This window comes from Anabrus simplex, chromosome 2 (assembly GCF_040414725.1).
Source record: "Anabrus simplex isolate iqAnaSimp1 chromosome 2, ASM4041472v1, whole genome shotgun sequence".
NCBI lineage: Eukaryota > Metazoa > Arthropoda > Insecta > Orthoptera > Tettigoniidae > Anabrus > Anabrus simplex.
Window position 1 is genome coordinate 1,106,558,251 of NC_090266.1, and position 16,228 is coordinate 1,106,574,478.

The window sequence follows — 16,228 nt, forward strand, 5'->3', positions numbered from 1 at the left end:
ATGTGTCGCGAGAAAAACATAAACGTGGTGTGCAGCGACTTGAAGATAAAAGAAACCGTGGCTTACATCAGACACTACTGGGTGAATCTTCAACATTTTCTCCATTTTGTGAGAAACTGTGTACAGCATTTTTATGCGCCGATATTCCACTGAACAAATTGAACCATCCAAAGCTGCGTACATTCTTAGAAGAGGAGACTGGAAAATCTGTACCAGATCCCAGAACATTAAGAAGAACCTACGTTGGAAGATGCTATGACAAAACGTTACAAGAAATAAGGATAAGGGTAGGAGACGGAAACATATGGGTATGCATATATGAAACAACAGACAGTATGGGACGATATATAGCCAACGTTATTGTAGGCGTCCTGGAAGCAGGGAATGCTGGAGAAGCATTTCTACTACATTGTGAGCAATTGGACAAAGCTAACTGGTCAACAATTAGCAAACTGTTTGACCAGTCTTTGAGGCTATTGTGGCCCGATGGCATTCGGAATGACAATATGCTGCTTTTAATAACAGATGCAGCACCCTACATGGTAAAGGCTGCAAATTCGTTACAAGCGCTCTTCTCGAAAATGGTGCATGTCACATGCCTAGCCCATGCGTTACATCGGACCGCGGAAGAGGTACGACATAATTTTCCTGAAGTTGACAAATTAATTGGGTGCATAAAGAAAGTGTTTTTAAAAGCCCCATCTAGAGTTCTAGCATTCAAAACAGAAGCTCTTGAAATTCCCTTGCCTTTTTCACCTGTTTTGACTAGATGGGGAACGTGGATTGAGGCTTGTTGTTATTACTGCGAGAACTTTGAAGTTGTAAAGAAAGTGGTCGATTCCTTCGACAAAACTGAGGCTGGATCAATAAAAACAGCCCAGGAACTCTTGGGTGACAAAGAAATTCCAGGTAAACTTTCCTACATAAAAACAAATTTCGGATCCCTTCCTAATGCAATAAGTGCTCTAGAAAAATCCCAAGTGCCACTAGTGGAGCAGCTGCAAATTGTGTATAAAGTTGTGAATGATCTGAATCGTGTGTGTGGTAAAGTGGGTGAAGTTGTATCCATGAAATTGAATAAGGTGTTGCAAAAGAACAGTGGGTATAAAATTTTGTGTTCTATTGGCAAAGCATTGTCGGGTGAAAATTTTTCTCTTACCGACTGTGAATTGAATCCGGGAGATATTGCTTGTTTTCAGAATGCACTAATTGTTTCAGTTGAGGTAGAGAGAAGCTTTTCCATGTACAAATCGTTACTTGCAGACAATAGGCAATCGTTTTCATTTGAGAACCTACGCAAAGTTTTTATTGTGCATTTCAATTCGAATTTATTGTAAACAGCCACTGAAGTTTGTTTTCTTAAATATTCTTTGTTAATTAAATGACACCTATTTGCTAGGAGAGTATTTGAAGAATATGCCAGTTCTAAAATATTTCTTTTTTTTCACCAGGGGTGCAAAGTGGTATTTACTTTGTTCGTAACAAAAATAATTTAAACTTAATGCATTGTCATCCATTAAAATTCTCTCTCAAATCAGCTAACTGTTTCTTAAAGGATTAATAAATAAGTGACTTACGATTAATTTATTGGTCATTTTTTTCAAATTTTGTGTCATTTTTAATCATTTTTAGGTCATAAATGCATTTTTTAATTTTGCATTTTCTTGCTATTTTTTGGTCATTAAATGCCTTGTCCTAATTATCACCCATTCTGTTCTTACGCGATCCTCGCATGTTCGCATGTGTGCCGCGATTGTCTGTCATATTAGGCAGCAGATGCCGCTAATAACAATATTTGGCGCCAAACTTAATTGTTACGAAATTGCAAACTCTGCAGTTTGGACATTCTTGGAAAAAATTCACCATCCGTTGACAGCTTCAGTGTCCCGGAATCTTATGATGAATCACCCTCAACAGCCGTTGTAGATATATCCACCCCAACATTTTCCTGCAGTGAACAGAGGCAACCAAGGAAAACAGTAAGAGTCATGAAGAAAGCATGGCAGAAAAGAAAAGGAGGAAGATTGATTTGCAAATAGATTTCTTCGCACTAAAAACCAGAAAATTAGCCCTTGAAGTGCTGGGAATGGAAAAGCAATTTTGCGTTCAGCCATCTGACACTGTGAAAAAATATTATCCCCAATTATCTGTGGACAGTGTTGTAGTTTTAGAAGATGGTAGTGAAATAGTGATTGATTAAAATAGCAATACTAAATAATAGGTTAAAAGTTAGGTCGTAATGCCTTAGATTAGTTTTTGCGTTTGTTTAACAATATCGTAATATAACTTGAAGTGTTTTGTTTCAATATAGTATTTAGTATTTAACAGTTTTTAATAAATTGGATATACAGATATACTCACTTTCACTGAAAAGTGTTAATTAACTGATCTCTTCTGTAAGCTACACCCGGTCCGGCAAGTTCTTCACCTTCATCTTCCGGCTCAGGTAAGTCATCCACAATGTTATTTTCCTGCAGGTCTATTGCATTGATTTTTAATTCTCCATGATAAATGTTACATAGTGTTACGCAACATTTGAAAATGTTAACTGCAAAAACGGGATGTACTCGCAAATGGTTAAGACAGGGAAATTTCTCTTTGAGAATACCTATAGCATTTTCAATTAATCTCCTTGTACTCTTACGGGCCCTGTTCAACCTCAGCACTCTGAGTTCATCTAAATTGACCAGTTTCGGTGTAATAAGCCAATCCTTCAAAGGATAAGCAGAATCGCCAAGCAATACTGACTGCGGAAAGGGTCTCCAACCTTGCTCCATCATTCGAAAGAGATTGCTGTTTCAAAGGACACGAGCATCATGGACGCTACCTGGCCAATTTCCGCTGGCATAATAGAACTTCATATCTGGCCCACATACAAGCATACAGTTAAAAGAATGCTTTCCATACCGATCAACATACTGCTCTTCATGAACATGGGGTGCATCAATGTTCACCAAAGTTCCATCTACACAGCCCACAACTTGAGGCATTTGAGCTATATTGTAGAAGTCTTGCACTATTTGCTCAGTATTTTCAGGCCAACGAACAATTTGAGGAAATGTTATATCATTTATTACAGCTACCACAGAATGTATTGACCTACAGACCGAATATTTTGCCATCCCATGCATATCTGCAATACCATGGTAAATGACCACATTTTCCTAGCCAATGTAGTGTTGTTAGTAACTGTTGTTTAGCACAGAGAGATGTATTTCTGTTCGTACGATGTTCTAACCTATGCCCAATATCCATGAAAAGTTCTTCCACTTGTATTGTGCTTAACCTAAAACGCTTATTGTATTCAAATACAGTGTTAAACTGGAAGTTTATTCTTTCTTTCATTTTCATCACCATCACTATCACTACTGCTAGACCACATATTTATCAAATTGTATCAGAAATATGTATATTTAAATAGCACTAGTAGGTTTATACAGAATGTTAGGGGTATACGTGCAGATATTAAGCTAGTCGGCAAAGAAAAATACATCTCACAATAAAAGCTATGTACTTTTTACCTTGTCCTATTAGTTGGCCCATAACTGAGCCAAATATTTCAGGACCTAATGTGCTTCGAACGGCCGTAGCAGGATACGCCGGTCACGTCATTCTGTCCACGCGTAGTGGAAGTACAGTAGCAGAGTATAGGGCTTGTTGAACCTGTTTCTTATCGCAGGCCAACACATGTTGTTGTGCACTTCCCCTAAAGGCTTGGCAAGTAGGAGGGGTTGACTCACGTGCCAGGCCACTTGCTGCACTCGAAAACCGGTCTAGGGTACTCTGTGTGAAATGTATAGAGAATCCTTAGAGTGACGTCAAAGATCCGTACCAGCACATACATGTGAATCAAGCGTTGTGTAGTTGTTTGTGATTTATAAGACGTCAGTGGCATTACTCAGTGATCCAAGCTGACAAAATGAAAGGAAATAATTAATACGTAAATGAAAAATGGGCGCAACATTTCTGTGCTGTTATTGCGACAGTCTACGATGAATTTCTGACAATAGACACTGCGAGATGTCTATGCTTATTCATAAACTTTTCGGGTCAATGAAAGGACGGTGGACACTGAAAGAAAAGGCTATAAGTATTCAGTGAAATTGTTATTAATAAGACAAATTTCAAAAACCGTACTTGCATCCATGCGTGAACATTGTTCGAAGGAAAAAGAGCTACTGTGGAATTGCCGCCGGGCATTTGTAATAGAAGGCCTATTCTTCTTTTTCCTAATTTGTTTACCTTCCAGGGTTGGTTTTCCCTCGGACTCAGCGAGGGATCCCACCTCTACCGTCTCAAGGACAGTGTCCTGGAGCGTGAGACATTGGGTCGGGGAATACAACTGGGGAGAATGACCAGTACCTCCCCCAGGCGACCTCACCTGCTATGCTGAACAGGGCCTTGCGGGGAGCTGGGGAGATTGGAAGGGATAGACAAGGAAGAGGGAAGGAAGCGGCCGTGGCCTTAAGCTAAGTACCATCCCGGCATTTGCCTGGAGAAGTGGGAAACTACGGGAAACCACTTTCAGGATGGCTGAGGTGGGAATCGAATCAACTCTACTCATTAGGCTCAGTGGACCCCGTTCCAGCCATCGTACCACTTTTCAAATTTCGTGGCAGACCTTGGAATCGAACCCGGGCCTCCGGGGGGGTGGTAGCTAATCACACTAACCACTACACCACAGAGGTGGACAGAAGGCTTATTACTGGACAGTAAGTGCCGATAGGTAAAATGATGACTGTAATGGACCCGTTTAATTAAAGCTTCCGTAATAATAATGTTACTACTACTAATAATAATAATAATAATAATAATAATAATAATAATAATAATAATATCTTTACGTTCCACTAACTAATTTTCACTGTTTTCGGAGACGATGAAGTGCCAGAATTTTGTACCGCAGTATTATTTTAAATGCAAGTAAATCTACAGACACGAGACTGGCGTATTTCAGGACCTTCAAATACCTCCGAACTGAGCCTCCATCGAACCTGTCAAGATGGGATCAGAATACCAGCGCTCTATCGTCCGAGGTACTCAGTCCGGCATTAGAGCTTGGAGTAAGTTGGTCGTGCGGTTAGGGGCGCGAAATTGTGAACTTTCATTGGGGAGATACTGGGTTCGAACTCCACTGTCAACAGCCCTGAAGATGGTTCTCCGTGGTTTCCCATTTTCACATCAGGAAAATGCTGGGTCTGAACCTTTATTAAGGCCACGAACGCTTCCTTCTCACTTCTACCCCTTTTCTGTCCCATCGTCGCCATAAGACCTATCTGTGTCGGTGTGACATAAAGCCAATTTTGAAAATAATCATATTTAGGACAGTATACAACTGTCGAGATCCATAGTTATAACCGATGAGAAGTATTTTCTGGGCAGACATTATTGGCGAGTAATGAATAATAATAATAATAATAATAATAATAATAATAATAATAATAATAATAATAATAATAATAATAATAATAATTGTACCGGGCGGTACACCTCCACGCCGCTAATTTAAAATGTGCGCCAATTGAAACTCCTCTGCTGGAGGAAGTCTGAACTTTATCTACGGTATAATTTTCTACTTTCTCAGAAGATGTCACTACCTGGAAATTTTGGAGTTTTTGAACTGTGTCATTTTCGACGTATTTTTGTTTTGCTTGTAGTAAGAAGTGTGAACTTTCTCTTCTAGAGGACACTACTGAAGATCAACAATAGTGCACCCTAGTGCGGAGTGAAAGAACTGTTTTTTTGGAGAAATTTTGAATTCATAAGTTTGTTCTTTGTTAAATTTCTTTCAGTCATTGTTTAAGTTGGCTGTATACCCCTCTCTTTCCCCTTGTTTTGTATTTAGCCAATCCCGAATTTCTTTTATTAATTTCTGACCAATCTGATGTATCTTCCCCCAACTTGAATATGTTGCTGTATCCTACCCAATAAAGTGATTGTGGGCGGGTGTTTTCTTCCCTAAAACGCCTCGAACTTTCCGCGAGAGTATATAAACTGCTGATTTTTGGGTCTCTGCGCCACTTCTGTTCCATCTTTCAGTGTGTAAAGTACATAGCAGGGGGCGGGAAGCGCCTCTTTCGTCGGCAGCGGTCAACAACAAGGTAATGGCCGATTAATAACTTCTTTCTTTGCTAGCTCAGCAGTTTAACTCTCGGGGCGGGTCCGAAGTTTTTCCGTTATGTAACCTTCCTTAAAATGTAAAGAAACTTGTATCTATTCTATCTTTTAAACTACATATTGGGATAGAGAGTGCTTAACCCTCTCGAGCTCCCACTCATATTGTTTTGAGGTGAACTTATTTTTTTCTCTACCTATTATTCTTCAACGTAATGTAAATTGTTTCCTTCTTAAGTCACCTCTGTAGTATGGGATTAGCCCTTGTATTAGTGGCCTAGAGCCAAATTAGGTTTTGAAACAAATACATTAGGAGTGCAGATCGCCTCCTCTCAAATTGTTATTTTAGAGGTCATGTAATTACCCTTTTTCATTTAATAGACCTCAGTAGGTTGGGTATGTTACCCCTGTGTCTATGTCCTAAGAGGACAACTTGAAGGTGGAGTTTGGTGTGGCCTTTGAGAGGCTTAAAGTTTGAGAGCGTGTGGCTCTTTCTTGAAAATTAAGTGTTGTATGCCTCGAGGAGGCTTTTCTGTGTAATTTGGAGCAAGTGCTCTTGAACATGAATGGGGGTTTTCTGCCCCTCTGGTAAAACTTATTTTGGAGTAAAGCTGGGCTAATTGCCCTAGAAGTGTGAATTCGGGGCTCGAAGCCCAAATATTGTAAATACTGTAATTGCACCTTTTGTTGCCTTGCTACTCTGTACCTGCCGTACTTGTTATTTCTTAATTTTGAAAAGAAAATATAACCTTGTTAAATTTTAAATTAATTTTACTTTCGTAGCTTGAGACCTGTTCACAACCCCGCACCTTCTTTCACGCATAACTACCGCAAAAACACGGTAACAATAATAATAATAATAATAATAATAATAATAATAATAATAATAATAATAATAATAATAATAATAATCATCATGACAATGGTATTTGCGTTACGTTTACAGTTTTTGGAGACGATGAGGTGCCGGAATTTAGTCCTGCAGGAGTTCTTTTTACGTGCCACTGAATTTACCGGCAGGAGTGTGACGTATTTGAGCACATTCAAATACCACCGGACTGGGCTAGGTTCGAACCTGCGAGGTTGGAGTCAAAAGGCCAGCACCTCAACCGTCTGAGCCACACAGCCCGGCAGGAAGCACGAAATGCAGGTACGTGTAATGTACACTGACTGACAGAGCAAATGCAACACCAAGAAGGAGTGGTCAGAACTTTATGCCAATTGCAGGGTAGACTGACGTCACTGAGGTATGCTCATGATGTGAAATGCGCCGCTGTGCTGCGCACGTAGCGAACGATAAATGGGACACGGCGTTGGCGAATGGCCCACTTCGTACCGTGATTTCTCAGCCGACAGTCATTGTAGAACGTGTTGTCGTGTGCCACAGGACACGTGTATAGCTAAGAATGCCAGGCCGCCGTCAACGGAGGCATTTCCAGCAGACAGACGACTTTACGAGGGGTATGGTGATCGGGCTGAGAAGGGCAGGTTGGTCGCTTCCTCAAATCGCAGCCGATACCCATAGGGATGTGTCCACGGTGCAGCGCCTGTGGCGAAGATGGTTGGCGCAGGGACAGGTGGACATGTGGCACGTGCGAGGGGTCCAGGCGCAGCCCGAGTGACGTCAGCACGCGAGGATCGGCGCATCCGCCGCCAAGCGGTGGCAGCCCCGCACGCCACGTCAACCGCCATTCTTCAGCATGTGCAAGACACCCTGGCTGTTCCAATATCGACCAGAACAATTTCCCGTCGATTGGTTGAAGGAGGCCTGCACTCCCGGCGTCCACTCAGAAGACTACCATTGACTCCACAGCATAGACGTGCACGCCTGGCATGGTGCCGGGCTAGAGCGACTTGGATGAGGGAATGGCGGAACGTCGTGTTCTCCGATGAGTCACGCTTCTGTTCTGTCAGTGATAGTCACCGCAGACGAGTGTGGCGTCGGCGTGGAGAAAGGTCAAATCCGGCAGTAACTGTGGAGCGCCCTACCGCTAGACAACGCGGCATCATGGTTTGGGGCGCTATTGCGTATGATTCCACGTCACCTCTAGTGCGTATTCAAGGCACGTTAAATGCCCACCGCTACGTGCAGCATGTGCTGCGGCCGGTGGCACTCCCGTACCTTCAGGGGCTGCCCAAGGCTCTGTTTCAGCAGGATAATGCCCACCCACACACTGCTCGCATCTCCCAACAGGCTCTACGAGGTGTACAGATGCTTCCGTGGCCAGCGTACTCTCCGGATCTCTCACCAATCGAACACGTGTGGGATCTCATTGGACGCCGTTTGCAAACTCTGCCCCAGCCTCGTACGGACGACCAACTGTGGCAAATGGTTGACAGAGAATGGAGAACCATCCCTCAGGACACCATCCGTACTCTTATTGACTCTGTACCTCGACGTGTTTCTGCGTGCATCGCCGCTCGCGGTGATCCTACATCCTACTGAGTCGATGCCGTGCGCATTGTGTAACCTGCATATCGGTTTGAAATAAACATCAATTATTCGTCCGTGCCTTCTCTGTTTTTTCCCCAACTTTCATCCCTTTCGAACCACTCCTTCTTGGTGTTGCATTTGCTCTGTCAGTCAGTGTATTTATTTGTATAACATGTCCATCATTCGTTCGGTCCGACTCGTTGGCTGAATGGTCAGCGTACTGGCCTTCGGTTCAGAGGGTACCGGGTTCGATTCCCGGCCGGGTCGGGGATTTTAACCATAATTGGTTAATTCCAATGGCCCGGGGGCTGGGTGTTTGTGCTGTCCCCAACATCCCTGCAACTCACACACCACACATAACACTATCCTCCACCACAATAACACGCAGTTACCTACACATGGCAGATGCCGCCCACCCTCATCGGAGGGTCTGCCTTACAAGGGCTTCAATCGGCTAGTAATAGCCACACGAAATTATTATTATTATTATTATTATTATTATTATTATCATCATCATCATCATTCGTTTGAAGTAAAACGTTGGCTGTGCTTCGCTAATTCAATTCAATCCCATGCTTGCTTTCGTTGGCGTAAGAAACTGCCTTCTTTCTTCTACCTTTACGCAATGCACAACGGGATCGTACCGTATTTTACGTCCCGGCGCGCCTATCCCAGACAATAATAATATCACACGCTCGTACAGGTCCAGCACCGACACAGGTTCTCAGGTCATTTCCATACTCACTAGACCACGGGGCTGATGACAGATATCTCAATCCCCTAAAGGACGTAACAGCAAATGAACGAGTATTAACGCTGACAATTCGATACATCTCCAGGGTCCGAAACCGATAACTAGGGTTGTCTGAAGCCCCTAAGACGGAAATTAAATACTAAGAACAAAACCAGTCTGGCGAGAATGTAACGTAACAATGTGTACACTGGTAGCAGCCTTCAGCTGTTATCGTAGTTCAGTTGCTCGTAAACATAAAACCAGTTTGGCAAGTATACGTAACATCTCGCGTCATTGCATAGGTAACGTTCAGCTGTTACAATAGTACATTTGCTTTTACACATAAACAGAAACCAGTTTGGCACGCATGGCGCGTGACTTGCCTGTTATCAACGGAAAGCTATTCATTCTGAGAGCAAGGCATACTACCTACTCTAAAAACATCGTATCCCTTTGCTCTCGAAAATAACTTCCGCGGATTACTAAAAGTTTGATGTATAGTGGTTCGTCACATCGTTCTTTATTGCTACAAGAATTATCTGCACGTATAACCCTAACACCATGTATATTATTGTCCTTTCACTGGTAGAGAATACTTCCCAATTCACTAGTAAGTTTCAAATATTAGCACTTTCGTGGAACACACCCGTAAAATTTCACTGGTAATTTGTAAGTATGGAGTAGTAAAGTACAACTGTAGAAAATTCTTTCGTGGAACAGAAACTCTGGTATTTGTACTAGTTACTAGAGAATTTACTTGTAATGTACAAGACCATACTTTTGTGGAATAGGCCCCATGTGTACATTCCCAACCTGACATTCAATTCGCTTAGGTTTCTTCCCTACCGACTTCACTTTAGTCCTGGAAATGCTAATTTTCATATCATACTCATTGCACCTATTATCGAGTTCCAAAATATTAGATTGCAGGCTTTCAACACAGTCTGCCATTAACAACCAAATCGTCGGCATAGGCCAAACTGCTCACTACCTTTCCTCGAACTGAATCCGTCCCTGCCACTTTATATCTTTCAGAAGATGATCCATGTAACGTATGACCAACAAAGGCCTTGTCTAACCCCTGTAAGTAGCTTAAACCAAAAACTCACTCTACCGTCAATCCTCAATGTAGCCGAATTGTCAACATAAATGCCTTTGATTGCTTTTCAAAATCTACCCTTAAACACACAATCCCTCAGCACGGCTAACATATTTTCTCTTGTCACTCTATCACATTGCCTTTTCTAGATCTACGAAACATAAACATAACTGTCCATTCTTCTCGTAGTATTTTTTAATTACCTGGCGCATACTTAAGATCTAATCCTTACAGCCCTTCTGTAGTCTGAAACCACACTGGTTTGCATCCCGCTAAACCAATGATCGCGCCTTCCCTTAAAAACAACAGAAGACCTTGCATCTTATACTAACCAACTAATACCTCGATAAATGTCAATCCACCCTGTTCTCTTGCTTACAGATAGGTGCAATTACTGCTTTCGTTCAATCAGAAAGTATCTTACCTAACATTCCATGCTAATCTCATTAATCTGTGAAGCCATTTCATGTTTGTCTTTCCACTATATTTCACTATTTCGGATCTAATTCCATCTATTCCTCCTGCTTTATGACAATAGAGTTTATTCACCACCCCTTTCACTTCATCGAGCGTAATTTCACTAATATTGTCGTCCTCTTTCCTGTCCGACTCGTTGGCTGAATGGTCAGCGTACTGACCTTCGGTTCAGAGGGTCCCGGGTTCGATTCCCGGCCGGGTCGGGGATTTTAATCGCTTCTGATTAATTCTTCTGGCTTGGGGACTGGGTGTTTGTGTCCGTCCCAACACTCTCCTCCTCATATTCACACAACATACTACACTACCAACCACCACAGAAACACGCAATAGTGATTACATCCCTCCATATAGGGTTGGCGTCAGGAAGGGCATCCGGCCGTAAAACAGGGCCAAATCCACTTGTGCGACACAGATCGCACCCGCGACCCCACAGGTGTGGGAAAAGCGGTAGGAAAAGATTGTCGTCCTCTTTCCCAAGAGCTCGGCTGTTCGCGACGATAATAGCAAGATTTCCTTTTACGCTGAGATAATTTTCAAAGTATTCCCTCCACCTGTCCAGTGACTCCCCGGAATCTGTCATAAGGTTCACCTGATTAAACTAAAACACTATTAATTTCCTTTTCCCCTCCCTTTCAATGATCCTTTATTACTGTCCAGAAAGATTTCCTTGCCGCTTGACCAAGCCATTCCAGGTAATTATTGAAATCTTCCTATGACTTCTGCTTGGATTCAACAATATTATTTCTTTCCCTCTGTTTCTTTCATCTACGTCCTGTTCTTTCATCATCCCTTGTTCGAAGCAATTTCTGCTACGCTTCCTTTTAATCTTTACAAGCTTCACCATTCCACCAATAAGTTCGCTTTTTCCCCATCTTCGAACACTGTTGTTCTTAGGCATTATCTTGCTCTTCCCAAAACAGTATCCCCGTATGCCACCCATTCTCTTTCTATACCCTAACACTACTTACTGTCTAATGCTTGGAATGTATTCACTAAACACATCCATGTACTTCTGTCTAAATTCCTCGTCCTGGAGATTCTCTACCCTTATTCGTCTGTAGGCAGATTTCGCTTTTATCTATGCTTAGTTCACTACAGATCAGATAGTGGTCTGTATCCTGAAAATCCCCAAAATAACCACACATCCCTACCAGCATTCCTAACAGACTTCCTTACTTCTAAGTCAACCATGATATAATCTACGTATATAATGGTGCCGGTACACACTACCCTACCATATTCAGCCTTATGCTTTAAGAATGTATTCGTAACTGTCAATTCCATACTAGCACAGAAGTCCAGAATATGCTTCCCATTCCTATTAGCTTCCATATCTTCCCCAAATTTACCAAACACCTTCTCACAACCTTTAGGACTATTTCCAACTCCTGCATTGAATTCGCTCATTAGATTTTGCCACTCCTTACTGGTGACCCTCTCCCGACCGGACGATTTGGCCGTGCCGTTAGGGCCGCGCAGCTGTGAGCTTGCATCCGGGACATAGTGGGTTCGAACCCCACTGTCGACAGTCCTGAAGATGGTTTTCCGTGGTTTACCACTTTCACACCAGGCAAATGCTAGGGCTGTACCTTCCCACTCCTAGCCCTTTCCTGTCCCATTGTCGCCATAAGACGTATCTGTGTCTGTGCGACGTAAAGCAACTTGTAAAAAAAACGGGTGACCCTGAACTACGATGTAACTCAAAGACTCATAAAACTTGTCACTTCATCCTCATCTGCACCCTCACATGGTGAATAGACGGACAATTCTCGTCCTAATTCCTGCGAGTGCTAAATCTACCCACATCATTCGCACATTTATGTACCTAACGGAAACTGTGTTGCGTGCAGTAGTATTCATGATGAACAGTCCTACCTCAAAATCTGCCCTTCCCTTTTTAGCACCAGTTAAGAACACGTTATAATCACCTCTCTCTTCCCCGTGATCTCCCCTTACCCGAATATATATATTTCATTTCGCTTTAGGTCGCACCGACACTGATAGGTATTATGGTGGCAATGGGATAGGAGCGAAAATGGGAAACCACGGAAAACCATCTTAAGGACTGGCGACAGTGGGGGGTCGAACTCAGGATTTCACGAATACAAGCTGATAGTACATGACCCAAACCGCGCAGCCACTTATTTGGTCCTTACCCGAATATTATTAACTCTTAAAGCATCCAGACGCATCCTCTTTGCAAACTCAGCCAGTTCTACTTTATTTCTCCACTAGCGAATGTACCCGTGCTTCGCTACGGTATTCTACATTGTATTCGAATATCGAAGTAAATAGTGTACCTGCAGTAAAAAAGATAGTTTTAAAATTGCATGGGGAGGTCCCCGTACGTAGTTTCCAATGTAAAGTGTTTGTTACGGATTTGTGATATAACGGCAGGCTCACTTGCCTACTGCCATTCACAATCGAGTTGGGAAGTTTACATTAAAATTGCAGGCCCCATTGCCTACTACGCGGACAGAATCGATTTGGGGAGTTTTCGTTAAAATGGCAGCCCCCTTTTCCTACTTCCAGACAGATTACAGTTGAGGAGTTTCTATTATAATGGCAGGCAATTACCCTACTATCACTCGAAATTGAGTTGTCCAGTTATTATAATGCCAGGCCCATTTTCCTACTGCCAGCCAGCTTACTGCCAGTCACACCAAGTTGGTGAGTTTCCATCAAAATAACAGGCCACTATGCCTAATGCCAGTCACATTTTAGATGAGGACATTTCTTTATAATGGCGGGCACCCTTGCCTACTGCCAAACACAATCGGGTAGGGGAGTTTTAAACAAAACTGCATGCTCACTTGACTTCTGCAAGTCAAATCGAGAAGTGAACTATTCATTACAATTGTAGGCCTTCCTTACTAATGACAGTTACACAGGAGTTGGAGAAGGAACCCTTTCCTACTGCCAGTCAAAGTCGGTGTGGGGAGTACTGATTACAATAGCAGACCCACCCTTTCTCGATCTCTAAAAATCGACATCAGTGAATACATATAGATCGACATACGAAAGTATATGCGTGTTTACAATATTGAAGACCTTCATTTACAGATTAACTGCTACTAAACGTACGTCATATCGACAAAGGATTATACCATAAGACACGCCGGATTTAGTGGCCTAAATGGCTGGTCCTATGATATGTCATCTATTCTTGGGTCAGATTGAGTTAGAAGCGTGGAACAGGGTAAAGGTTTTGTAAGATTATCTCACATTACATTACTTTTCGGATAATTATGTGACAGCTACATACATAGCATTTGGCTCACATATGGCTACTGGGTGAGCCAATTTTCGTGAAGAGTTTGATGATTCTGTATTTCATATAAGTAATTGAAAGTATGAATTATGCATGTGAAATTTCAAAATTGACTTAACATCGATTAATAGACAAAAATCAAACGTAAAATGGATACAGATATGGCAAAAAGTCGTAAGACCAAGGTAATTTCCGAAGGTCCGCACCATCATTAAAATTGCCTGCATATTTCGGTATTCTTCGGGGATAAAAAGTGAAAAATTTAATGATCTAGGATGTTTTCAGTTCGTTAGAGTCTAAAACATATAATTTTGTCAAATTTCAATTATCTTCTTTTTCTTCTGGCAGATTATGCCGCAGTCTGGATTTTGGGCGAGGCGGGTAAAAATTAGGACTTTCAGGAAACTAAACCAAAAATTATGGAGATGGTCATTATTACCCCTTAAACGGAAAGCTGTACGAAAATTTCGCCAAAATAATCAGTGTAGAGGCACACAGTCGTTACGATTTGATTTATATAGATAAGGAATCTGCTCCATGTAAAAAACCTTTTGGGCTATGTCCGCTGGACTTAACCTGCAAAACTGACCATTCATGATATCTCCCTTATTAATCCTCCTGACGAAAAGAAGCACATGAAAAAAAAAAAGGTTTAGAGGTGAAATTCCATCACGTTTGGTCGATTTCCAGTCAGGTTGGTCTTGTTCTGTATATATTGTGGAAGAGTAAAATCACCATTTCGGTTCCCTATAAACCGCCAGTCCATTCCGGAACATGAAATGTTATTTACGCTTAAAACTTACCTTTGGACAGGTGGATGCTAAATATAAATTTTGGTTCGAATGTCTTCAGTAGTTTTCAAGTTGTAAGGAATACGCTTTACACGCACCCAGTCGTGAGTTAAGTCCGATGGGACTTGTACAGAAAAACGGTCCGTTAATGATATCTCCCTTATTAATCCTCGTATCGAAATGATGCACATGAGAAAAAAGGTTTAGAAATTAATTTATACCAAGGTAGGTAGATTTCCATTAAGTTTGGTTGTGTATATTTTGTGGAAGTGCAAAATCACTGTTTCGGTTTCGTATAAACCCGTCAGTTCAGGGATTTAGAAACAATATTTGCCCTAAAACCTATCAAGGACAGGTGTATTCTAAATATGAGCCTTGGTGGAAATACATCCAGTAGTTTCTAGCACTCGCGTACATACGGCGTAATTAAGGAAGAAAAAAATACAGTTAAGAAAGTTGAAAGTAATAGAAAATGGAGTATAACTGAGGACAGCCGGATAACGACAAATATGTAAATGCCAAGTGAATGTATTGGAAAATCAAATGCCGCTCAATACATTATGCTAGTATGAGTTATGGATATAATAAAGCGGTAACAGAGGAGAAATTTAGGTCCAGTGATTCTTAGGTAAACAAATAATACGCAGATGACTAATGGTGTTTTTACTTAATCTATTCGAGGGCGGTTATAACATCCAACGATATTCCGCCAATATCCCGCAGATAGGCCGATTGACGCCTCTCTTGCCTTCTACCCAAGGAACAACCACGAATTTAAAAGCTTGATGAGGAAAATGGCAATACGTTACATCCCTGCTGGCATGCAGTCAGAGACGTTGCCATGTTAACCTGTAGGTTCGTTGTCGGTCTGTCGGTCACTCAATGCAGAGCATGATACCAGCGGAAAATTGTAAATGTCTCGTCATGTGAAGTGTAAGGTAAATTATGAACATAACGAAAGTTGTTTACAATGAAGAGACGTTCCACGTACGGTAAACTAAGTTTACATAAAATCAATAGTATAACAGAAAATGGAGGAAAACCATTCTGGTTTTCCTATAAACCCCCCGTCTATTCAAAGATTTCAAAATGATATGCATATTGAAACCTTCCCCGGGTTGAGTATATTCTAAATATGAAGCTTGGTTGAGATCTATCCAGCCGTTTCGACGTGATGGTGGAAAAACCATTCTGGTTTTCCTATAAACCCCCCGTGCATTCAAAGATTTTAAAATGATATGCATATCGAAACTTTCCCCGGGATGAGTATACTCTAAATATGAAGTTTGGTTGAGATCTATCCAGCCGT

At 41.8% G+C, this 16,228-nt stretch overlaps 1 protein-coding gene across 1 annotated transcript in view; it reads right to left on the reverse strand.

The window, feature by feature from the left end:
- corn (cornetto) overlaps positions 1-16,228 on the reverse strand; it is a 552,907-nt gene that overhangs the window by 387,980 nt on the left and 148,699 nt on the right. The gene's annotated exons all lie outside the window — the stretch shown is intronic.